The sequence below is a fragment of the Canis lupus genome, chromosome 31, assembly GCF_048164855.1.
Source record: "Canis lupus baileyi chromosome 31, mCanLup2.hap1, whole genome shotgun sequence".
Classification (NCBI taxonomy): Eukaryota; Metazoa; Chordata; class Mammalia; order Carnivora; family Canidae; genus Canis; species Canis lupus.
In genome coordinates, this window is record NC_132868.1 from 23,833,886 (window position 1) to 23,860,697 (window position 26,812).

The window sequence follows — 26,812 nt, forward strand, 5'->3', positions numbered from 1 at the left end:
AGTATTAATGCCCACTCTTCCCTCAAGTCTAATTCAATCAGAACCTACGGGGGTGCTATTTTTCTTAAGAGTCCTAGATGATTCTGATATGCAAATAGGCTCCCAAAATCCTGCCTATGGGGGAAATACACTAGTCTTACCAATGCTAATACTCCAGTAGTTTTAATACATATCTCATTCCGAATCATAAAGGTAACATTCTGGTTTGCATTCCATTCCCTTTGTGTGTCCCTTGAAATCCGTTCAAGTTCTGAGGACCACAGCTAAATACCGGACCCTGGAATGCAGTAATATAATTGGGATAGTCTCCTCCTTCCCACATCATCTGCTGGCCTTTCCTGTTATTTTTTGTAAGTCAATCTCAGAGTTTTGTTCAATTAATTATAATAGGGAAATGGCTGCTAATTTCTATCTTCAAAAATAAAGGCACTTTGATGTGAATGTAATCAAGTCTTTAGATCTTACTTCCAGTTCATAAGAAATATGGAGGATAGAGGAACAAATCAAACACCAATAAGGAAGATTTATGCCAACAGAAGATAGACATTCTACAGAATACTTTGCCTGTCTTTTTAACAAGTCAGTATTTTGAAAATCAGATAATAAACTAAAATAGTATGTGATGACATTAAAAGGGAGAATGCTTTAAACTAAAAGAGAGTTAAAAAAACAACTATCAGAGGCAATGCTTTGATCGGATCCCAATTAGACAAACCAGCTATAAGTGAAATTATGACAGCACTTGGAAGGATTTGAATATGATTTGGGTATTAGATGATGTTAAGGAATTATTCTAAATTTTGTTTAGGCATTATAGTGATATTGTGGTTACATAAGGACATATCCTTATTTTTAGCAACATATGACAGAGACAAAATGCTGCATTATGGATAATTTACCTTTAATCACTTTAGTTGGGACGTCTGGGTGGCTCAGTGGTTGAATGTCTGCCTTCAGCTCAGGGCGTGATCCTGAAGTCCTGGGATCCAGCCCCGTGTTGGGCTCCTTGCATGGAGCCTGCTTCTCCCTCTGCCTGTGTCTCTGCCTCTCTCTCTCTGTCTCTCATGAGTGAATAAATAAAATCTTAAAAAAAATCATCCAGTCAAAAAAATTGATTATGTCTATATAGCAAAATATTAACAATTGTCCAATCTAGATTATGGGCAAAAAGATACTCATTACACTGTTCTCTTTTCTTTTTTTCATTTACTTGAAAATTTTTATTGTAAGAAATGGGGTGGCAAAAGGGGAAACAAGAAACAATATGCGATTTCTGTTTAGATAGTGGAAAAAATCCTGGAGTGGAAACAAAAACACCTGAATGTGGTCTTGACTCTGAGTAGTGCCCTCTCTGGACCTCATTTGCTCTTATGCTAAATGAGGGGTTGGACCCATAATGTCCTTCCTGCTGTAATCCTCTGCTGAACGTCCACATACACAATTTTATTAGAACCAGATACAGTCACTGGCACTTTTGAAAGCTAGATACTGCCCTCAAATATAATTTAGAACATCTCCGAGTAATAGCAACTGCGGATGGAGAGGTCTTAGTTGAGGAAGATTTCCTATTGCTAATATCTTACTAATGAATAATTTAGCATTTCTCTTTGAAGTCTGTGGAAAACTAGAGTCCTGTAACATAAAGTGGGAAAGCCTAAGAACACATTTCTTACGTAGAATTCTTCATAGCATCAAACACTCAGGCTGCAATTATGTCTAATGTGTGAAAGAGCCTAGCATGTTGTTTTGTTCCCGACTTGACTATGGAAAGAAGGGTAGCATTCTAATGGGATGATTGGGCTTTATTAGGGAATCAAGAACAGGCTGTTCTAAAGTTCCCAAGGGTCAGTTTCCTCTTAAGTGGGAAAGTATGCTTAAATGGATTTCAGTGTCATCCATTTGAGCAAATCCTCACTAAGCACCCTCTGTGTGTCCATGATGTAGGGAGGACAGGCATAACACATCTTTGTGGGGCACCCACCATGTGCCAGGCACCTTTGTTAGTATGGGGGCATTTTGAATTCAGCATTTCAGGTGCTTATCAAAAATAGACTCCCTGGGTGACTGGCTGTCTAAGTCTCTTGATGTGATTCTTGATCTTGGGGTTGTGACTTCCAGCCTCACGTTGGGTGCAGAGATTGCTTAAAGAGAAAAATATTTGAAAAAATAGAATCCCTGTCCTCTTGGAGCATGCATACATTCCAATGGGGAGAGATGTTCTAAAAACATGTAGATATATAAGTAAATAAGAAAGGTCAGCTACTGAGAAGTATTATTGAAAAAAAAAAAGTAATGCGATAGAGACTGGGATGGGGGGCTCTTTCAGGAGGCCATCAGTGAAGGCTTCTTTGAGGAGGTGCTATTTTAATTGAGACCTGAGTTAGAGGAAGTCAGTGAGTGATGCGCAGAAAGCATTTGAAGATAAACCGGCTGCCTACTGTGTGCAAGGGGCTGTGAGCTCTCTACTTTTATGAGCTAGCTCAAGCTTCATGGCAACCCTTTGGGAGGAGGACCTGTTATTTATTTTCTCCATATTACACACGAGCATACTGAAGCAGAGACATGAAACCACTTGCCCGATGCGACAGAGCTGGAATTTGAACTAGGAAGCCCAGCAGCAGAGCCTGCACTCTTACGCCATAGCATCACTCAGTAAGCTGGGCCAGTAGGATAGTCTAGGAAGAAGAAATAGAAATAGCGAAGGTCTTAGCAGACGGTGAGTGTGGGGTGTCTGCGAGACCAAAAGAACGTCCATGTGGATGATGCCCAGCAACCAACGGTGAGAGAAGAAGCAAAAGAGCTAGGGTGGAACCTGACGACGCAGGGCAGCATAGGGCTTTATTCTGCTTGGAGAGAAAGCCTTGAAGAGGTTTAAGCAAAGGTGTGTGTGATGTCATCTGCCTTGTGTCTTTAAATGGTCACCCTGCTGTACAGAGGATGAATTCTTGGGGACAAAAGTGAGGCAGAGTGAGCAGTTAGAGTGTTGCTGTCACAGGACAAGTAGAACTAAATGTAGTTCCAGGGCAGTTTGTCATGACAAGACGGAGCTGGACTAGGGCTTAGTTTCAGAGACAAATAACAGAATCTTCTATGTTGCATGTGGGATGTGAGGGCAGGACAGATATCCAGGATGGCTCCTAGGGTGTCTATGTGAGAAACCAGGTGGACGGTGGTATCATTCAGAGGCCTAGGGAGTGCTATGTTAAGTTTGACTTGGTTGTTAGACATCTGAGTCTAGGTTTTGAGTTTAGAAAAAGTTGACTTGGCATGTTCTAGCCTGAGAGAAAAAGACACATTTTGATATTCTGAAATAAATTCAGTCCGGGCAGGAGAAAGAGGGTATGTGGCCAAGAGTTTATCAGTCTAAATTGAGCATTGCATTCTGGTGGCCCAAGGATGTGTCATATTTGGAATTCAAAATGTTTTAACAATTGGATCTCACATAAAAATATCTCTGAGGGATGCCTGGGTGGCTCAGTGGTTGAGCGTCTGCCTTCAGCTCGGGTCATGATCCCAGAGTCCTGGGATCGAGTTCTGAATCAGGTTCCCCTTCAGGGAGTCTGCTTCTCCTTCAGCCTGTGTCTCTGCCTCTCTCTGTGTCTCTCATGAATAAATAAATACAATCTTGGGATGCCTGGGTGGCTCAGTGGTTGAGCATCTGCCTTTGGCTCAGGGCGTGATCCCAGGGTCCCGTGATTGAATCCCACATCAGGTTCCCTGCATGGAGCCTGCTTCTCCTTCTGCCTATGTCTCTGCCTCTGTGTGTGTGTGTGTGTGTGTGTGTGTGTGTGTCTCATGAATAAATAAATCTTTAAAAACAAATAAAAAATAAATAAAATCTTTAAAAAATTTTTTATGGCTTCTCTTTAAATATTGGAAGGTCAGGGAATATTGAGCCAACACTTATTTCTATGTTTATAGCTCTCTACTTTTCCACAGACTTCACTGTTCCCTGTTGTATTGCTCCCATACAGACTTTTTAGGAATTTGAGTTCACGGTGCTTGAACTAGACTCTAGTCTTCAGTCTGCCACTTAGGATTGTTTGATACTTCGCAGTTCTTTAACTTTTCTGGGCCTTAGGGCCTCAACCATCAAAGGTGTGTTGTATGTAGTTCACTGGGTTCTTGTGAAAATCACATTAAATAATGGATATGAGAGCATCTTATATTGGTAATATACTCCAAAACTGTAAAATATGATTTCCTTCTAAAATACAAGAGTTCAGATCATCGCTTATAACTGCACAATGAAAGTTGGCAATACTTTAATTATTTAGATATTTAGAAAAGTTTAAATTACTTCTAAAATGAAGTCTCATTTAAAATAAAATGGAGGGGATCCCTGGGTGGCTCAGTGGTTTAGCGCCTGCCTTTGGCCCAGGGCGCGATCCTGGAGTCCCGGGATCAAGTCCCATGTTGGGCTCCTGGCATGGAGCCTGCTTCTCCCTCTGCCTGTGTCTCTATCTCTCTCTGTCTCTCATGAATAAATAAATAAAATCTTAAAAAAATAATAAAATGGAAATGGGGAGGCATTGATGCCCCAAATTGAAGGGAAGAAATTCTCTGAGGGAAGACATAGCCACAAACTACTGAGAATTCGAAACATTTCAGTGGGACAAAGACTAAAAGGAAAAGCAGAAGAATGGAAGGGCAGAGAAACTAGAGGCAGAAAGCACAGATTGCGGTCTTAGGCACACTACTTTTGCTCTGTGTGAACTTAACGGATAATGATAAAGGGAGTTCATCCTTAAAAAGTGCTCTCCATGCATTATTTCACTTAGCACAGTCCTATGAGGCAGGTAGAGCTACTGTCTCCATTTTACACAGGAGGAAATTAAGGTGCAGATTAGTTCAGGCATCTGCCCATAGTTATGTGGCAAGCAAGTGTAAGAACCAAATGAGTCATTTCACATCTCAGTTTCTTGGAATAAAATGTGAAGAAGTGAAACTTTATTTTATAAAGATTTTCCTAAAGTGCCATTGAGATGTATTCTATAGATACATGGATGCATACGTAGAGAAGACTTACCCACATAGAGGGGTATTCATTCTAGCAAGAAGCTGCATTTTTATATAATTCATTTAGCATGACGGTGATGTCTTAGAAGCTCTCTTTATGTGATTTATCAAAGTTTGGAAGTCACAAACTAAGTCATCAGGTGGCAATTTATGAATATATATGCACTAATATTGAGCTGTGCAATATTTTATTTTAAGCTTATTGATATATGCATCCACCCGAAATGTATATTTAAAACGTTATTTCACAAGTACCGTTAGCGAACACAACCTACAATTTCTATGCCCAGCACAGAGCCACATGCTTAGGCACTTTCTACGTCTTTGTGGTTGTTGAGTTTCCAAATACGTTGTGCAAATGAGATCTCACTGTCTCTGCCTCCCCAGCAGCCCCATAATACTAATATGCTCATTCTTTTGATAGTCCATAAATACAACCTGAGGTTGGGAGATCATTGACGTGACTTCTAAAACGTACTTTCCTGCTTACCCACTGAGCGAACTTTGAAAAGTCAGTATCCCTTTTGGGATCTTAGTTCGCCCAGCTATAAAATGAGAGAGTTGGGCCAAGTGACCTCTAAGTTCCCTTCCTCTTAAATTCTAGAATTTTTGAAATCTAGCCATAAAGTGAAATGGTGCCCTTTCATTGTTATTAGCTGAGTATTAGTTGAACTCCCCATTAAAAATAAATGAATCACCAAGAGTTTCCAACAGGACTAGAAGAACAAAAACGAATCATAGGTTGGTCATTCTTATTCCTGAGGTCTACGGCTTATGCCTGAGTGCAGCTCTTACATGTTTTAATAGCCCCGATGCGCTCCACTTGAATTGCTAGGCTGAATGCAGACCAGGGACTCTGACTGTGCGGGGTGAACCTTGTCTGATTACATCAGCAGGGTGGGCTCGGATGCTTGATTCAGTTCAGAGTAGTCATTCAGCAGTTCAGTGACACATAGAAGGTCATGGACTTCAAAGAAAATACTGAATGCAGAGATGAAGGCCTGTGCAGAATGGTCCAGTTAACAATCACACTTCATAATTTCACAGTGTGCTGACTCTCCCAGGCATGATATTTATCCCAACTTGTACTGGTTTGGCTTGGGAATCAGGAGCCTTCACCCCAAGGTCCCTCCCTGATTCCTCGGCATGTTTGACTGAGTATTGATCTCCTTAACAGAATTTTTTTATACTTAGAGAATTCAGCAAGAGAGAAATCCTCATCATGTTGGGTCACTTTGCTCCATGATTTGCAAGGCTCTTCTCACACCATTGGTCATTTCTCTGAGCCTGGGAGGTACACAGGTCATACACAATAACCTAGACTTTACAGGCAGGGAAAGAGAGTCTGAGAGGGAAGAACTTGCCCACCTCACATGGCTAGTAAGTGGCACATTTCCTCCCGTCTAGTGCTCTTTCTTCTCTGACATAATCCAACAACCTGAAGTGGAGACGTCTTTAAGGCTTTGCATCTTTATGTACCCCAGGGTATGATGTCTACTTTTATATGATGAATCTCATAACAGTTAATAATGACCTTTTTTGCTCTCTTGTGGTATGCCTAATGTTAGTACTATGTTAGTGTCCATTAGTATCCCTTTATATATAGTGCTTTCCAAGCAGTGTTCTTGAGCAGTGGGTTTCATGGGCCTCTTAAAGATGATCAGTGTGGTGATGGGGAGAGGGATGAACAGGTCAGATCATAGGCATCATCCCCATTCCAACTGGAACATCTTTGCCATTAGCTGCTTTACATAGTGAACTGTCGATTGAAAGAAAATCAACCTCAAAGTGGGTTAGTAAACTCTTTATTTGTTGTCTTATTGGGGGCAATAGCCCAGGAGATAGTCTTTCAGATTGCTTCATTGCTCTGAAGAACTGCTTCACAGCTTGTTAGCTACAGGGGATTATATATGAAAAGGGGAAGGGGTATATGTGTTTGCAAGCAGTTCTCCAAATCCTTGCATGTCACCAGATGATCTAATTTTTTACGGTTTTAATAATTTGTTCCACCGCATAGACAGGACAAAGACCCTTAGGTCATCTGAACACATTGTGTTTCTATCACTTCGGATTGTTTAAAAATACTGCTTGTGCATCTGCTTAATGGTTTTCCAGTTCTTCCCGTTTTTTATTTCTCCTTGAGGTCACTTGAGACAGTCACAAGAGGCTGACATCAATCACCCACTGGAGTTTTAGTGCACAGAACTTCTTCATTACACTGTGAACAAAGGTGTCTCTAGCCAAAACATCTGAAAACTACAGAATTATCATGTTCTTTTCAAAGAGGGCCATATTTTATTCTAGCATCAAGCTCTAAATGGGTGTCAGGAAAAACTACGAGACTCTGGGTTCAAGCAGATCTCTGTTCAAATTCCAACTCACTTGTTATGAGTGAGCCTGAGTCACCTTTTCAAGCCTTAGTTTCCTCTTGTGTGGAACGATAACAGGGAGGAAGGAAGAATTTTCTCTGCACTTCAAGGTCCTTCTAGGTGGACTAAGAATCAAACTGACATGACAGGACAAAATCAAATTTAGTTTTGTATGTACAAGGAATCCACAGACACATGGAAATTTCAAAGACAGGCAAAATGAGCAGGTCCTCTATCCCAATTCTTTTCAGGTGGTTGTGGGGTGGTGAAGAGCTTTTTCCAAATCTGCTAGGTTTTGATTGCTTTTAACTCAAAATAATCTTCATGCCGAAGTGGCTCATCTTGAGGTGGCCTGTCTTGGCCCTTACACTTTCTGTATTAGTCTGCTAGGCTTGCAGTAAACAATGTACCACAAATAGCAGCGTTAACAAAGAGATATATTGCCACATAGTTCTGGAGGCAAGAAGTTCAAAATCAGGTGTCAGGAGGGTTGATTTCTCCAGAGGGCTGTGAAGGAAGGATGTTCCTTGTAGTTAGTTGTCCTCTCCCTGTCACTTCACATTGTCTTCCTTCTTGGGGTATCTAGAACTAATTTTTTCCTTATATAAGAACACCAGCCATCCTGGATTAGGGTCCATCCAAAAGACCTCATCTTAACTAAATGCATCTGAAATGACCTTATTTTCAAGGAAGTCCCCATTCTGAGATACTGGGGTTTAGGACTTCAACAGATGAACCAGAAGGGTAGGTGATGGGAAATAACTCAATCTTCCTTATGACAATTAGATTAGAGTCTATGCTTAAAGTGTTTTCCCTAAATACCCTAGGAACCTAAATCATAATAGCTATTTAAGAGGTATGAGTTATTCTTTCTTTTCTACAATGCTATCCCTATGGCTTGGCTTTTGTCCCCAAACACTTGCTTATGTTTTTCTTTGCTATAATCTTTTTTTTTTTTTTTTTTTGAAAAGGAGAGAGAGAATCTTAAGCAGTCCCCATGCTCAGCACAGAGCCCAATGTGGGGCTTGATCTCACAACTCTGAGATCATGACCTGAGTCAAAATCAAGAGTTAGGCACTTAATGAAGGAAGCCACCCAGGTGCCCCGCTATATTCTTTTCTTTCTTAACCTTTTCCCCTAGTCTCTATTATGACATTTTGAGGCTACTCACCTCTTCTCTCCATTCCCAGTGGAATTTCTGAACTTAGGGTGAGCTTATATACATCCCAAGCTGCACCTTTCGTGGGAGAGTATCGTAAGAATAAGCCCAAGACTGATTTTTCAAGATCATTATTGTTCCTCCATTGCTTTTTTTAAAAGGTGGAGATTGACCACCTTGACCCCAATCACTACAACCTCTGAAGGAGGCCCTGGGTGGCTAGAAAGTCTTTGTGAGTTCGTTTAAGTCTGGCCACATGGAAAAGCTTCTGACAAAATTTCCCAGAGAGGTAACGTCAGAATTTTCTGAGAAAAGTTCATAAACATGTCTGAGCGTGAGGGGGTGGTTTGAACAGCAGATGCCAGAGTCTGAAGAAAGAACAGTTCTAATGGAACAAAAGTTCACTGGGGCAAACAAAAGAAGGGAAAATACAACTGCCTTTTTTCAACTCAAGTTTGTCTAAAACCAACATGTCAGAGGTACTTTCACCACTCTTCAGTTAGTTCTCCCTCACGTGGAATGTTGAAATATGACTAACTCCCACAGCAACCTGGGATCTCCTCTGGGGACTGCACATTATTTACCAAGAGCATTGCTTTCAAGTGACACACTCTGAAAGTTCTATGGGTAGCTATTGGTAGACCTTCTCTTCAAAGAGCTGCACAGACAATAAATTGAAATAAAAAATTAGAGTCCATAGGCTGGGCATATTCCAGGCCTGCCTCTGATTTGCTGAGTACACCCGGCACATGTCAAATAGCCAGACAGCAGCACATCATTATGAATGGCAGGATTGTTTTTTGTGCTTATTGCGTACCAGGAGTCCTGGGACAGAAAAGCAGAAGTTGATTCTGGGGTAGATACATTTTCTTTCTTTCTTTTTTTTTTTTTAAAGACTAATTATTTATTCATGAGAGACACACAGAGAGAGAGGCAGAGAGACACAGGCGAAGGGAGAAGCAGGCTCCATGCAGGGAGCCTGACACCGGACTCGATCCAGGGTCTCCAGGATCACACCCTGGGCCAAAGGCAGGCACTAAACTGCTGAGCCACCCAGGGATCCCCGGTAGATGCATTTTCAAGCTAACAGAACCAACTATACTGAGAAATGTAAATTCTCTGATCCTATGCTCAGGCTGCTGTTTGAGAAATCTGGATCACTGACTTGGGGTTTCCTTTTGTAACCCTGTCCCTGGTGTCTTGATGTCAGCATGCATACATTTCTAGATGTCTACAGATGGGAGCGGGAGCCTCGGAAAGGCAAGGGGAGCTCCTTTTGATGAAGGGATTGAGTGGGTGGAGCTAAAGCTGGAGGCTAATCTCTGTGCAGGTGTGTGTGTTTGTGTGCCTGCTGACCTGGGCTTGGCTGGCTCAGCTGTTGTTTTGGAAGGCAAAACAACAGTTCTAAATTCCCTAGTGCATCATCAGCCAGCGTTCCAGCTCTGCGATAGTGGTGGTCTTGGGAATCGGAGCAGACCACCCACACGGAAAAGAAATGAAAACAATACATAGCCCCGCAAGTAGGGTTTGCACTTTTAATCTCAAAACATTCAGAAGCAGGAAATCTTTTACAGTTTATTATCATGGAGTCTCTAGCACAGGCCTCAGCATTTAAGAAGGAATGAAGCTCCTCAACATGAGGCATAATGATATCAATAACGTCCTGCACTCACAATGGTAATTTATATTTTCCATCCCCCTTTGAAGAATTATTTTTTTTTTCCCATGGAAGTTTCTTGAAGACAAAAATGCCCTCAGTTTGGAGTGACTTAAATTATTGTTTTGACTCTGGCATTAGCTATATTGGGTTGGGCAATTGCCTTTATTTCTCAGAGTCATATTTTCTCATCAGTAAAAATGAGGTGTATGCTACTACACAGGGCAGCCCTCCTGATAGGATAATTAGATAGATAGATACATAGATACATAGATGATCCATGTATATCTACAGAAGAGTAAGATCTCCTTCCACTTCAACTTTTGAATATATTCTCCACTCCCTTTTAAAGTGCACTGTACCCAAATTACAACGGGTTTTCATAATCAACATCAACAAAACAACCAACTGGGTGTGTTTCACTGCCCTTGGGCTTGGTGAGTCGCAGAGAAGTGTGGCAGATGGGCTCACTATGAAGGCTTCTCATGTATGATATTGAATGTGTTTCTAAACCCAGAAGATACTGTGGCATCCTATGTCTCACCCCCACTGACATTTCCTTTTGTATATTTCTTAAAGTTTGGAGGAGTTGTGTTCTCTACATTGCACTACTGTCTTGACAAATGCAAATTACAAAATCTCTCTTCAATAAACACTCCTCAGTGGTTTAGTGAGGTCTACTCATTCTTTTCCCCATTTTTGGAGAAAGCACTTTAGCAGGAATAGCCTAGGAGAATGGTAAGAACATACTTATAGAGACCTTGTAACAAGAAGAAGAGATGCCATTTAAAAATTTGTGCAGCCTTTCTACAAAACAGAAAGTTCTGAAATTTTAAGTCTTCATGTATCTTCGTTGTATCTGACATAGGGGTGGAAAACAGCAAAAACTCTCCATATTCTAATTCCATATACTTTATTCATGACATCTTGTGCAGTGTCAAAATAGCCAAGTACAAACCCTTTGATGCCTATAAACCCAGTAAGCACTGGTCAGAATTATAACTATGTGGCAGCACCCATGTGTACAATGAAGCCAAAGCTTCTCCAAATCCTTCTCTCACCTTTATAAAAGTGTTTTAGAGGAAGGATCATAGAATGGAATTGTTCTCAAACCTTAGTGTTCCAAATGAAGACTTGTTCCAAATGAAGATGCGGGGGCCATAAATTGCCATTCAATAGCCTTGGGAAAAGGTCCAGGAAACTGATTTATTGACAGATAACTCAGGTGATTCAAGGTACATGGTGTGGACAACACACTTTAAGAAATACCAACATAGCAGCTAAAGAGCTCAGGATTTCAAGTTAGAATAAGTCTAGATTTAAGTCCCAGAACCTGGAGTCCCTTGCTAGCCACCATTAGGTGAGTTGTTCAAACCGTTTAAGCTTTAGTTTTCTCAACTATAAAATAGAAATAATGACACTTAATACAGAGTGGTCATTAGCTCATCTTGAAGGGAGGTGATGTGTACAGAGAACTTGGCGCAATGACTGCCACAGAATAGGCACTAAATCGACGGTGGATATTATTTGAAAGGACTCCTGGCCTAAAGTCCAGCAACTCTTTAAAAGTTTTGACCTCTTGAAGGATCCAAATGTATTCCCAAGTGGAAAATTAATAGTGCTATTTTTCTCACAAAGATGGTGAGAAACAATAGCATGAGTATATAATTCTTTTTTTTCCTAGTCAACTCCATAAACCACACTGAAGAATTCAGATTAATTTAAACATTTGTCCCTGAGGTATCTGCAGTAGTGTAAGCTGAGTGCTAATAAAGGTCCCTGAGACAGTCATGTGGGTATGTGGAAAAAGATTTTGAGAGTCATTGTAGTATGAGGTAGTACACAAAAAATAGGACTGGGGACCTGGGTGGCTGTTCTCCTGGCACTATGGCGGTAATACCAGTTCTGTCCACTTCACAGTAATGTTAAGAATCATGTGAGGAAATGCAAGTGAAAGCAATTTGAAAATTGAGCAACATTGAGATAATAGGATTGCTATGATGAGGCGTCTTCTCTAAAATCCGGAAAACATAACACACAAAATAAGTAATAGGCCATTTCATAAAGAAAGCCCAGTATTAAGGAGTGATCATAAATCTAGTTACATGCCACCCACTGTTGAGTGACTGGAAGGCCAGATGTCCACATGGTAGAAGTGATGAAGACCTGATTCAAGGATCAGATAGAAGGCCCAGATTAGCTCATTTTAAAGTTGACTCCTATACCGATACTACAAGATCCTAAGAAACACTGCATCTAATTAGACATTCAAGAAAATAGAAAAAGAAAATCTATTCCAAATTTTGCAGTTAAGCTGGCAGACTTTCTAGAAATAAATTTATAGTAAAATATGTGTTTTGAAAAGGTGGTATTTCTAGGCAACAGCTCAATCAAGTAAGAAAACAAACCCCAAATTACAGACCAAGTTGTTTACTAAACGAAAATTCTAGCCTTTATTATGGCTGTGGGACTTGGATCTGCTAGAGCTATCACACCTGGCTTGTTGAGCAATAAATACCTGTGGCATCATGAGTCAGATGGAGCATTAACTGGCAAGTCAAGAAAATCAGGAATGTACTCCTAAAATGACGTCTTTCCACCTGTATAGAAACACTTGCTACCCACGAACTGCTACAGCTTAGTGTAGATAGAAGGGGGAGGGCAAAGGGAGCAGGAGGACCAGGACTGGGAGCCTCTCTGAAGAAAATACAATTTCTGTTGACAAACTTTCAAGCAATTCATCTCTACCTTCTGTGTGCTTTCAATACTTTGCATTCATCAGTACAAACTCATTGGATATTTGTTGTGCATCTTTTTGCCATGAGTCGGGGGGGTATGCTTTATGAAATTCTATATTTTTAGTGGCACTGGGCCTAACACACAGAGTCCAGCAAAAGGCTATTAATTGAGTATAATAGCAAGGTTTAAGTAGTATCCTCAGTCCAAAAAATACCACCAATTGGTAATAGAACCTACGGGTCCAGTTGGAAACCTCCAGGAAAAAAAGAATACAGATTAACTTTAGGTAGAGCAATCAAGGGTCTTTTAAAATAAAGGCGCCATGCAATCTGGTAGCAGAGAGCAGCATCAAGCTCTATAAAATCTGAAGCTCTCCCTTTGAGGTAAAGAGTAGTCATTCTATGTTGGCAGCAGGTCAAAGGTCCTGCCCCAGTCTTCCCAGTTAGCCTGTCCAAAGAGATGAGTGATAATAACACTTGCTACTATGAAAGGCAAGCCTCAATCCCTAATTTAGTACCTTGAATTCTGGCATCTGCAGTCATTGCTCTTCTGAAATGACTTCCAAATACCTTAGGGACTTCATTTGGTCAATTCTCAGTCAACGATTTTCCGGGCCTATCCAAATGATTGGATTTGTTGACAATTCATTTCTTTCTGAAAGCTCTACCTTTGGCTCGGGTTGTAATCCTAGAGTCCTGGGATCAAGTCCTGCATCGGGCTCCCCATAGGGAGTCTGCTTCTCCCTCTGCCTGTGTCTCTGCCTCTGTGTCTCTTGTAAATAAATAAATAAAGTCTTTAAAAATAAAAAAAATGTTTTTAGAGATATGGTATCTCTGAGGTTCTATGAAAGTCTTCTCACCCTCTTTTCTTCTACTTTACAGGAAAATTTGTTTTGCCACTTTGCAAGTTTCTCTTCCCTCTTTCACCAAAACATGATTATTTACCACATAACTCAGCCTTTGTCTCTCATTTCCCCTCTCTAAACAATTGCCCTGTGGAGATTTAATTCACTGGCAGAATTTTAGCTACATCAGTGCTCAAGAGATGTCATCACAACCTGTCTGGCTCTGACCTGTACACTAGATACAGATTTCCAAATGTTTGTAGCACAGCTTTTCATAGATGCCCCATTGTCACCTCATTACCTCTTCTTGCTTTGGCATACCACCCACACACCTTTGGGCAAGTCTCTCCTTGGTATTGGTTTCAATTTTCTCATAAGTTAAATAAAATGGTAGAAGAAGAATTTTTGGGTATTCAGTGCAGCTTTTAAATTCAGGGTAAACATTTCCCCAAATGAAACTCATAACTTTTCTAATGTCACTGCAACCATATATTTTCTAACATTTTTAAAATTGTATTTCTAATGCTCCAAGCTAAAGACCACAATGGGTATTCTTGTCGATATTCAAATTCTCAGGCAAATCTTATTATTTTTACCTGTTCTAGGATTTGCGTGGCCATTGTCGGAATAAGGCAAGAGAAGTGAACATCAGGAGTCTTGGAAGGGAAAGTCTAGAGGCAAATTGATTTCAAAACCTGCCCTACATTTTATTTATTCATAGGAGTCTGTCTTTCCAACAGGAGTTGAGGTCCTGGAAGGAAAGGCTGACATTTTATTTAATTCTAGTCTCATCTTCTAACTCAGTGCCTAATATTTGGTGTATGCTCAGAAAGTATTTATTGAATTATTTCAATTACCAAGTTCTAGACTTTTTACATAAATCATCTTCGCTTAGTATAGCAGAAAGTTGCTTAATTAGATAAGGATATGGAAGTCTATACTTTTCATAGAGTTGTGATAGAAAACAGAGGATCAAACTCAATGTCCAACAGACCTGCACAGGGAAAATGAAAGAGGCAGATCCTTTCAGCCTCTAGGAGACTCACAGGCTACAGAAAATAGGGCTGCAACCATTGTTGGAAGGGCAGGGTCCTTTTGTGGTCTGCTTTGGTTTTATGATCTCTAATGAGGGTAACTGGGCAATGACTCAGGGTTATTAGCCAGAAGCCAGAGAGAGGTTAAGGCAGAGAGCCTTCCCCTGGAGTTTGGGCACATTCCTGAGTTCCTTGCTATTGGAATTGTTCAAGGAGAAGCTAGACAAGTGTGAGACAAGGATGCTGTAATGGGAGTCCTAGAGGCACAGGCTCAGGTGGAATTAAACTAGTGGGCTTTAAGTCCTTACCTGTTATACTTTTTCCTAACTATTACATTTCAAAAATATAAGCTATATCAATTATTGGGCATGGGTGCTGAGCAAGGTACTTTCTCTCTATATATCATTATAGCCAACACTTACATAGCCTTTACTATGCACTGAATGGAGTTCTTTGTATATACACATTCCATAAACCTTCACGCAAGCCTATGGAGTAGGTATTGTTTGAAGTTACAGTCTACAAATGAGGAAATGGAGGCACATGAGGGTCAGCAACTTGCCCAAGGATATTCAGCTAGTAGGTAGCAGAGTTGGGATTTTAACTCATCAAGTCTGGTTTCTATTGTGTACTCATATGCTTTCTGCTGCACTGCTGCTCTGGGCTTTATAGTAACGATGTGACAATAGGCTTACCACTCTTCCTTCAGAGGTGAGAAACCGAGGTATAGAGGTATATGTTGTGTGCTTTTGATCATCTTAGAGTCTTCTTCAATGTCTTTGTTTCCTCTACCTGGTTTTCTTTCTTTCTTTCTTTCTTTCTTTCTTTCTTTCTTTCTTTCTTTCTTTCTTTATTTGATTTTTTTCCTCTACCTGGTTTTAATGCTGATCCCTACAAGCCTGAGATCTTGCAAAGGCTTTTTTAATCTCTATTTCCAACTTCCCCTCCTCCTACTCATCCTTCAAATTGCTGCCTGATGTCATTCAAGCATCTCCATTGGCTCCTTTCTGTCTGTGGCATCAGGTTCAATCAAATACGTCAAACCTGTGTGGCTTTTCATAACCCGTTGCCCTTACCTTTGGCAAACTTTTCTCTGACTCTTTAAAATATACACTCAGATCTCGCTAGGCTTACTTCATCATTGTTCCATTCGTGTTTGTAAGTCTCATTTCCTATAAACAATAATACTAATGTGCCTTTGCTAGGAAATATATTTCATTTACAAAGCCCTCAAATATAACCTTATTTTTCTATCTCAGCCCAGCATTCATTCTGGCCCCATGGCCTCTCTCCCTCCTCAGTCTACTTGTCCTCAACATCACCACTGTCTTAGCTCAGACCCTCCTCATCTTCATATGAACTTCTATATTTCCTGCTTGCACCACTGCCTGTCTTAACTCCCCAAAAGCCACTCTCAACAAGGCTGCTAAAAAGCCTTTACTTTATGCTCAATAATAATGTAGTCTAGCAGGCCCTGAAACTCAGGCCAGGGATCTGGATAAGGAAATTCTTTATATAGGATATAATAATATTGGAAAAACTCATACTCTCTTCTCAACTGTATGGCTAAGGATTGTGTTGTATATTCAAAGGATAACAAAGGTGCTTAAGAAAGGCCCAGGCAAGGTATTTGTTTTTGTAGCTTCCTTTATTCCTCATCCTAGCTATTATTCTGTCTCTGGAGAAGGTTGGTTTGATAGGGAAAAGCAAGAGGGAACAGAGAAGAATGTTATAGATGGCAGGTGTTTGCACAAACAAAGCTATAAAACTTTGGCCCAACCTGTGTGGGCTGAACCTTAGATATCATGAGGAAAGCCTCTGACTCTTACTCTAGCAGGCCCCTATAGCCATTCACTTGCAAATTTAAAAAAAAAAAAGATTGTGAAATGTGTTGAAAAATAAAGAAATCTTGTCACATCTCCTTATCCCATTTTTGATCTGTTGTATTTTGTTTCTTTTTTTTTTTTTAATTTATGATAGTCACACACAGAGAGAGAGAGAGGCAGAGACACAGGCAGAGGGAGAAGCAGGCTCCATGCACCAGGAGCCTGACATGGGATTCGATCCCGGGTCTCCAGGATCATGCCCTGGGCCAAAGGCAGGCACCAAACTGCTGAGCCATCCAGGGATCCCATTGTTTCTGTTTCATTAAGGAAGGCTCTATGGCTTCCTCTGTGCCATCAGAGTGGACCTTGACATCTTTCCTCATACATGAACAATTTACCATCTTGCTTACTTCTCCTTGGGGTATTACAATCACACACATTTTACACTATTTGAAATTGTTTGGCGTCTTGAATGTTTTGGGGTGATTGTGTAATTCTTTTTGCTTTCTCTCTCTCTTTGCTTTTTACTGTAGGAATTTTCTTTCTTTTTTTTTTTAAGATTCTATTTATTTATTAATGAGGGGGGAAGAGAGAGAGAGAGAGAGAAAGAGAGAGCAAGCGCCATAGGGAGAAGCAAGCTCCATGCAGGGAGCCCGACATGGGACTTGATCCCAGGTCTCCAGAATCAGGCCCTGGGCTGAAGGCAGCGCTAAGCCACTGAGCCACCTGGGCTGCCCTAGTGTGGGAATTTTCTATTAATATACTGCCAAGCTCACTGATTCTCTCCTCACCCATATCCAGTCTCTGATAGGACCATCAATGGCATTCTTCATTTCTGTAACAATATTTTTTACTTATATTATTTACTTTTGATTCTTCAGAATTTCCATATTTCTGATTACATTACCCATATGTTTTTATCATGTTGTCCGCTTTTTCCATTAAAGTCTTACATATTAATCATAGTTATTTTAAATTCTTTGGTACTTTCAAGATCTGGGGTATCTCTGAGTCTGGTTCTGATACTTGTTTTGCCTCTTTAGCCTGAATTTTCATGCTTTTTGGCATATCTTATAATTTTCTGTTTAAAGCTGGATATCATGTATCACACAATAGGAAGTGAGGTAAGCAGTACTTTAGTGTAAGGATTTATGTTAACCTACCTAGGAATTAGACTATTTTTAATGCTTGTTGCAGTTGTAAGTTCCAGAGGCTTCCAGTTTCTGTCCTGTGCTTGTTTTGTCTCCTGTCTTGACTTTGGGCTTCCCTAAGTACTTTCCTCAGAAAGAGCCTGTGTTTTGTAGCAATTTCAGTTCTAATCCACTGTTATTATGCTGGAGCTTGTTGGTAGTAAAGTGTGGGGGAAGGGAAACATTCTAGAATCCAATGATTAAATCTCAGTCTTTCAATGGGTCTTTGTTTTGGGCCATGACCTTCATGAGAGTTTCTTCAGTGATATAAGTTCCCCCCACTCAGGTGATACAGGAAGGCTAGAGGGAATTGGAGTGGAAAGAATGATCTCCCTCAAATGGAATAAGGTTCTAATAGTCTTTTCCCCTTGAGAGTAGGCCTTTGTTATTGGGGAATGTTTGTATATTTCACAATGATTATACTTCCCTTCCTTCTGTCAAAGACATGAGAGCATCTTTCTTGGATCTTCAACTTAAGAGCCTGGTGGGGTACCTGGAAGTAAAACCTACAAAAATGTTGGAATCTCCCAAGGCTGCAACTCCCAGGATTGTCTCATTCTCAAGCTCATTTATACTCAGCCTCTAGCAATTCATTAAAAAAGTAGAGGTTCCTATTAGCTTAGTACCTTCCACTTCAGGTAAGTGGCTCAGCTGTTTCTCTCTGAAGTTATCTGTCTTTCCAGGGTGGTAATTTTGCCTGTTATTTCACTTTTCTGATGGGTCCAAGAAAAATAATTGATTTTCAATTTGCTTATCTTTTTGTCATTGTTGTTGTTGTAAGGACAGGAGTGGTAACTTCTAAGCTCTTTACACTGTCAGAGCTAAAGTTGGAAGTTGTTGGATGTAGAATGAGTATCTTTAGAAAAGAGACATATGGGGTAGCCTGGGTGGCTGAGTGGTTTAGCTCTGCCTTTGGCCCAGGACGTGATCCTGGAGACGTGGGCTAGAGTTCCAAGTCGGGCTCCCTGCATGGAGCCTGCTTCTCCCTCTGCCTGTGTCTCTGCCTCTCTCTCTCATGAATAGATAAATAAAATCTTTAAAGAAAAAAGGAAAAGTGACATATGTGTGTTGTACCTTATTCAACTTTGCATATAGCCTTGTGACCAGAATAGAGTGCAAGCTCACAAGATTGTAAAGTATTAGTGTTGAGGCAACAGAAAGGGACAAACCATCCAACACATCAAGAAACTGGTATGATTGGGGATCCCTGGGTGGCTCAGCATTTTAGTGCCTGCCTTCGGGGTAGGGCATGACCCTGGAGACCCGAGATCGAGTTCCTATTGGGCTCTCTGCATTGAGCTTGCTTCTCCCTCTGCCTGTGTCTCTGACTCTCTCTCTCTCTTTGTGTGTCTCTCATGAATAAATAAAATCTTAAAAAAAATAAACTGGTATGATTAAGTTAATCATCAGAATCAGTGAATATTCCTAAATGTAATTATTGCATAAGTCATAGAAGACATTTATACAATGTGAAAGCTTGATAATATTTTGCAGCATTAGATGTGCATTTTTGAATAAAATTATAACCTTATACCAAGCACATTATTATCCATGCTGCTTATAAATCTGAATCTTAAAAGGGAAACCTATAAATTTTCACCGAAAAAGCACCCACACACTTAATTCACGTGTCTGTTCATTCCCAAGCACCATGTTTTACACAGCTGCCTGGAATTTTGGCAGAGAACATCCCAGATGCTGCCAAGATCAAGAGAGAGGAAATGGATCTTAACGTAGCTGATTCTAACTTTCGGGAAGCAAGATCCTGCATTTCTGAGTGTTCAGAGAATGTAGACTAAGAAGATGAGAAAAATACATGAGGAGTAGAGAATTTCTTCATGATGGAGATAAAATTCCTAATAAGGCAAGAATTGCTCATTAGAATGTAGCTTTATGTTGGAATCCTATGTTCAATAATAAATGAAACAAATATTTCATTAGGAATCTAGATGAGTCCCAGAGCAAGTTTGTTTAGCGGTCATTCTTTCCCAGCAGCTCTGGAGCAGAAAACTCTGGCCATGGGAAATGCATAAATCTGGTTTGTGACAGGAATTTAGGAGTGGAGTTTAGAGGGAAGTGGTGGTCCCAGAAAATATTTTTTTTTTCTTACCATAAAACAAGAAACTATCTCCTAGGAGTTGGAATATGTCATACCTTTTGCACCCAAACTACAAGTTCAATAAATAATTGTGAATTTTATTCTAGGAATGGAATATATTCTAGCCAAGGAGTCTGGATTGAGAATGAAGAAAATCTAATGAAACCTCCAGCCGGGTCAATAAATTGCAGTTGCTGGCATGCTGTAATCACCCTGTTTGTACCTTCCTAATAATCACAAATATCTTTTCCCTGAAAGAAAGGGTCATCCATGTTGCTGTCTATAGTTGCAGTTTGTTCATTTTTCATTATTGTAAAGTTGTCTGGTATATAGCTGTAACACAATTTGTCTTTTATTAGTGGATATTTGTGTATTATAAACTATGTCACAATGAATGTTCTCACACAGGTAGCCTATTGTACACATACAACAATTTCTTAAATCATACTTTTTATTAACTTTTGTGCAAATAAATGAAGACCAACTAAATAAGAAAAGCAAAACCTATTTACTGATAATTTGCTACAGCAAGGGAGTCAGCCAACATCACTTGCATTCTTTTTTTTTTAATTTTATTTATTTATGATAGTCATCATAGAGAGAGAGAGGCAGAGACATAGGCAGAGGGAGAAGCAGGCTCCATGCAGGGAGCCTGACGTGGGATTCGATCCTGGGTCTCCAGGACCGCGCCCTGGGCCAAAGGCAGGCGCTAAACCGCTGCGCCACCCAGGGATCCCATCACTTGCATTCTGATAGAGATTCAAAGACATGCAGAGTGAGAAAGCTTTACAGCAGAAAAAAATGGAAGACTTCAACTGTATCATGGCTGTAGGTTATTGACCTAGGGATGCTACAAATGGGCTAACTAGAAAGCAGGGCATCCTATGTGATTGGTTAGGGGTGCATATTTGACTTTCTCTGGTTGGTTTTAAGTTGGAAGTGGGAAAAATTAAGGAAGCTGTCAATTAATAATGGAGTCTTGGTCACTTGGAGTCAATTATTATAGGAGTTATTGTTTAGCTTCCTGGATTATTACTAGAGATAAAAATCTGGCTTCCTACAAGTCTCCATTATAGCAGGCTGGCTTTCTGGACTGTTTATTGTTGATAAGAAGTTGATTTCCTGGGCAAGTTGCTGCAAGTTGTGGATCAGGAGGTCTATTTTTATATATGGTCTGGCTGTTGTCCATTTGTATATTTACTCTCTCACTTTTATGATTTAGATCAAGTAATCTAGTTTTCTAGAGCCTAAATGCATAATAATAATATCATTTTTGTGAAAGGTGAATGATATGATACATTCAATAACTGTCTTACAGATAGATACTCTCTTCATAGCTCTTTCAATCAGTAGATGCTTGACCTATCAGTGAACTTCAAGCAATATTGCTTGAAGTGTAGATGTCATTAAAAAAATATTCCAGCATCAAAGTATTGAAAGAGTTATCTTGATGTTGCTTCTAATCCTGAGAGTCCATGGCAATGCTCCCACTTGTAGTATCTTTGTGTTCCTTGAAAGACTAAAGGTTTTTGGGTAAGTTAATATATTTGTCCAAGACCATACAGCTAGTTAGAAGAACTAAAATTTAAGTCTAGGACTGTCTGATTCCAAAGTGTGTGTATGTGTATGTGTGTGTATATACATAAACTCATATATACTTTTCCCCCTTTCTTTCCTATATATAAATGCTTCCCAACATCTCAGTTACATTTTCCTAACTTTTCAGACCATAGAAATACTTTTAATGTTATAATGTATTGACAGAAACCCAACAGAGAATCATTGAGCTATAATAAATACTTTCAATACAGTAGACACTAAAAATGATTTCACAACTGAATTGTTGGAATAAATGATAAAAGTTTATTTTCAAATGTGTTCCCTTATAACAAAGGAAAATGGAGAATCCAAAATATTTTATATTTATTTGAGTACCCAATATGAAAAATCCTATTATATACATTTCCATTATAGTAAAGAGAAAAAAATGAAGTACTTAGCAATAAGCTGATAGACTTGAATTAAGCTTTTTCAAACAACATTGTCAATACTTAACATCTTGGAAAGACCACCACTATCCCCACCAACCTTTTATCCCCCCATCCTTTTTTATTTTTATTTTTATTTTTATTTTTCCCCCATCCTTTTTTAAAAAGAAAAAAAAAGTGTCTAGTTGCTTAGTTTGAATTTGGGGAAGTTTGATTTTTGCTTATTCCATTCGGTCACAGTTTGAGAATCTTAAGATTTTTTTTTAAAGTTTTTTCCTCTTAGCCACAGAATTTGTTATTGTAAGTATTCAAGATAAACATAAAAGACATTGCATTTTCAAATAATAGAAGGATACAGGGGCACCTGGGTGTCTCAGTTGGTTGAATGTCTGACTCTTGATTTCCACTCAGGTCATGATCTCAGGGTCCTGAGATTGAGCCCAGGGACAGGATCCATGTGATTCTCTCTTTCTCCCTCTCCCTCTGTCCTTCTCTGCCTGCTTGTGCTGTCTTGCTTTCTCATTCTAAAAAAAAGAAAAAAAAAGAGACAAAATATCTTTGTTACTTTTTAAATACGGTATTAAAATTAATTATAAAAGGAAAATACTTCTCTCACCATTGCTTTATAAGAACATCTATTAGTTGGGGCACCTGAGTGACTCAGTGGTTGAGCATCTGCCTTCAGCTCAAATCATGATCCTGGGGTCCTGGGATCAAGTCTCTTATCAGGGTCCCTGCAGGGAGCCTGCTTCTCCCTCTGCCTATGTCTCTGCCTCTCTGTCTATGTCTCTCATGAATAGATAAATAAAATCTAAAAAACCCCAAAAAACAAACAAAATCTATTAGCATTTCCTCAAGGACTTTTGGGAAAATACTATCAGAACAGAACTGTAGGCACCATGCACTCAGCATTAGAGACAATTTTGATGCATTGAAATTTTCTAATTTTGCCATCCTTTTTACAGCTAAGATTTCTTTCTCCATGTATCTGACCAGTTGTCACAGAGAAGTTAGGCTTTTAAAATAGCACTAAACTAAAAAGGAAGAGGCTTTCAAAGCATTTAAGTATTTAAATATTCCAATCAAAACATCTGCTTGTTTATATGTTCAACGTACAGTAGTACTGAAGTTAGCTGAAACCTGTAGCACTGAGAATTTTCTCTACATCACTTTTAGAAAATGATTCTGTGCATGTCTCATCCATAAACATGATAGTAAATGGAATTAAGAAATCCTTTCTATGTCTTAGTAAAGCTTGCCACTTTGTTACTGTCCTTTCGGGAAAGCTGAGGCCAGCTGCTGTCCAACCCCATGGAAGAGGCTGGCTAATGCCAGTCACCTTCCTAAGAAGCCTGACTAAGGCTGCAGCTCAGCCTTTATTTTATTATTTTTTAATGACATCTGACTTCTGTGAACTCGTTGCCACTTTTCCATATATGTTGGAGTACTGTAGAATCATTCAATTGAGAGGGATTAAAAACTAGAAAACAACATAGCTTGATTTTATTTATCTTCATAGAAGCTGAACAAACAATATGAGTTTTATTTAGGCCTCTTTACGCTAGGCAGTGTTATTTAAATAATCATTTTTTTCAATTTGAACAATGACACTAGATCAGCGTATTGTTATACAGTGACATCTAAATGAGAAAATATGCATTAATAAAAACTACAAAAATAGAACTAAAACTCAGATTTCAAGATCAAAGCAATGTACCTGAGATTTTTGGAATTGGGTTTGAGTCCTAGTCCTCTTTATTGAAATTTGTGCATTCCTGTACATATCATGCTATTTCTGTGACCAGTTTCTTCTATATAATCAGATAAGAAGTGTCCTGCTTACTTCATAAGATTTTGGGAAGAACTTACACTATGACTCAGAGCAATATCATAAGAGATCGGCTAATACAGAATGTTTTAACATGAGTTATCTTACAAACATCTTGCTTGATACTTTCTATATAATGATTAGTGTAACTTTTACACAAATACATTATAAATTGTGAATTACTATACAAATATATAGAAATATTATTAAATATATGATAGTACTTATTTTAATATATCAAGTAATCTAGGCTTTCCCATTTTGAAAGGAACAGGTAGATATTTGAGAACCCTTTTTACTTTCCAGTAGCCCATTGGTGAGTTAGTATTATGCAGAAATATTGTGCCTTTGCACAAATAAGAAATGTAAGTAGGTTAGATTCCTTATGAAAAACAAAAGACTCAAAAATAAAATAAAATCTAATTATACAAGAGACCAATTTAAAGCAAAATGTCATACAAAGGTTAAAAATAAAAGGATGAAAATTATAATAAATAAATCAGACAAAGATAAATAAGAAGGGAGGTGGCAAATAATAATCAAAATAATGGCAATTCAAGACAAAAAGAACTATGCTGGATCAAAATAATCATTTAATATTGAAAAATATTTAATCCACACTAAATAGAACCTTTATGAATAGAATAACATTAGAACATAAGGAAAAAGAATTAGAATTACATAAAATGATGATAGTACTGAAAGACTCATAATCTTTGACAAATACAAGCAAAACTAAGTAAGAATAAAGAGAATCAAAATTATAAAATGGTTAAACAGATACATACTCATATTTGTAATTTCAGAAAGTATACATTCCCTTTGAATAATCATGCAACATTTATAAAAATTAATCACATATAAGACTATCAAAGTACAATACTGCAAAAGTGAAAATGAACAGCTATGTTTATTCATAATGCACTAACATGAAATACTAGTTTCAAAAATTTAACTAGAAAAAATTCAACCAAAAAAGGAAAAATTCAACCACTTAAAATCTGAAAACAGAAATAAATCTATTCAGTTATTTTAGGAAAACGTAATCAAGAAGAAGCCAGAAAAAGATAATCTTCAGGGATCCCTGGGTAGCTCAGCAGTTTGGCACCTGCCTTCGGCCCAGGGCTTGATCCTGGGGTTCCAGGATCGAGTCCCACATCAGGCTCCCTGCTTCTTCCTCTGCCTGTGTCTCTGCCTCTCTCTGTCTCTGTGTCTCTCAGGAATAAAGAAATAACATCTTTAAAAAAATAATCTCCAGAGAAATTAACAGTTGACTTTTTAATAAAAATTAACATATCCAATTTTGTATAAGAAAATATCTACCTATATAGAATTCTAGACCTATCATTCAAGAATAATGACAAAAATTAGGACGTTGTAACAAAAACAAAATTAGAGAATTTAAAGCCAGTGGATCTGCATGTAGTAAAGGAAATATGAAAGAATGTTCTTCAAATAGAAAGAAAGAAAATCATCTCAAATCAAAGACTATAGATATAGGTAGAAAATTACAAATAAATTTTTAAAAATATGGGTGTCAGTATAAATGAATATTTTTAAAAAGATTTATTTATTTGAGAGAGAGAGAAAGAGTGTGAGCATGCACATGGAGGGAGGGAGAGGCAAAGGGAGAGGGAGAGAGAGAATCTCCAAACAGACTCCTCACTGAGCATGGAGCCAGCTGCCAAGCTTGACCTCAAGACCCATAAAATCACGACCTGAGCCAACACCAAGAGTTGGATTCTTAACCAACAGAGCCACCCAGGCACCACCAATATAAATGAATACTGGCCGATTAATAGTAGTATCTTCTGAGTTTATACTCTAGATAGGATTGAAATGTTGTATTTACCATACCATTACAACAATGGTATCTAAGTCAGAAGGGGCTAAATGGAGTTAAAAAGTTCTTTGGTGTTTGTAGAAGATGAAGATTAAAAAGCAAATGGGTATTAGATTTTATAAACCAAGGAATCATATTTGAATCTCTAAAAGAATATCCTAGTATCTTGAAGAAGAGTTAGAGAATATATAACTTTCCTGTTACTATAAACAGGGAAATGGAATAAAATCTAAAAAATTCAAATGAACTGAACGGGAGATAAAGAAAATAAAAAGATTGGGATGAATTATAAGATAAAGATTTAAATAAAATATATCAGTAATGACATTAAATTTAAATTAAATCTAATGGGATTCTAAATATTGCAACTAAAAGATAATGCTATCAAGCTGGAATAACAAAGCTTTTATACTGTTTATAAGAGAATGAGAGTTGAAGGATGGAAAATATATATTATACAAATATTAATCAAAAGAAAGCCAGTGTAGCTATTATGATATCAGACAAGTAGACTTTTAAGGCAAAATAAACATTTCTAGAGATAGAAACAGTCTCTTCAAAGTGATTAAAGATTTAATTCACAAAGAAGATATAATAAATTTAAGTTCATATGCAAATAACACACTGTATAAAAACACAGACTCAAACTATATAAGATAAAAGTGATTAAACAAAACACTGAAAATTCCTCTATGAATATTTGAAAAATATAGATAAGAATTTGATCTAATTAACATTCATTAAATACTAAGCTCCAAACTTCAAAAGGTGCATTCTTTTTAATCACCGAAAAAACATTTATAATAATTGATTATATTCTATATCATTAAGTAAATCTCAGAAAGTTCAATGGACTGACATCGCAGTGTGTATCCTTTGACAAAACGCTATTAAAACAAAAACTAATGATTTAAAAGAGAGTTGGCTAAATAAAAATTGTCACATTTTAAAAAATTTAACAATGAACTTCATGGTACAGCTGTTCTGGAAAACAGTACTTCAAAACATTAAAAATAGAACTACCTATCATATGATCCAGCAATTCTCCTTTTGAGTTTTTATTCAAAAGAATCAGGATCTTAAAGAGATACCTGAGCTCCTGTAGCAGCACTAGTCACAATAGCCAAGATATGGAAACAAACCAAGTGTTCATTGACAGATGAATGAATAAAGAAAATGTGGTATATACATATGAGGAAATATTGCTTAGCGTAAGAA

At 38.4% G+C, this 26,812-nt stretch overlaps 1 long non-coding RNA gene across 1 annotated transcript in view; it reads left to right on the top strand.

Annotated features, from left to right (window-relative positions):
- Positions 1 to 224: 224 nt before the first annotated feature.
- Positions 225 to 26,812, top strand: part of LOC140622196 (uncharacterized) — a 43,383-nt gene continuing 16,795 nt past the window's right edge. Inside the window, exon 1 of the long non-coding RNA XR_012021937.1 lies at positions 225 to 350. This is a non-coding gene — a long non-coding RNA (uncharacterized lncRNA). The remainder of the gene's footprint in view (positions 351 to 26,812) is intronic.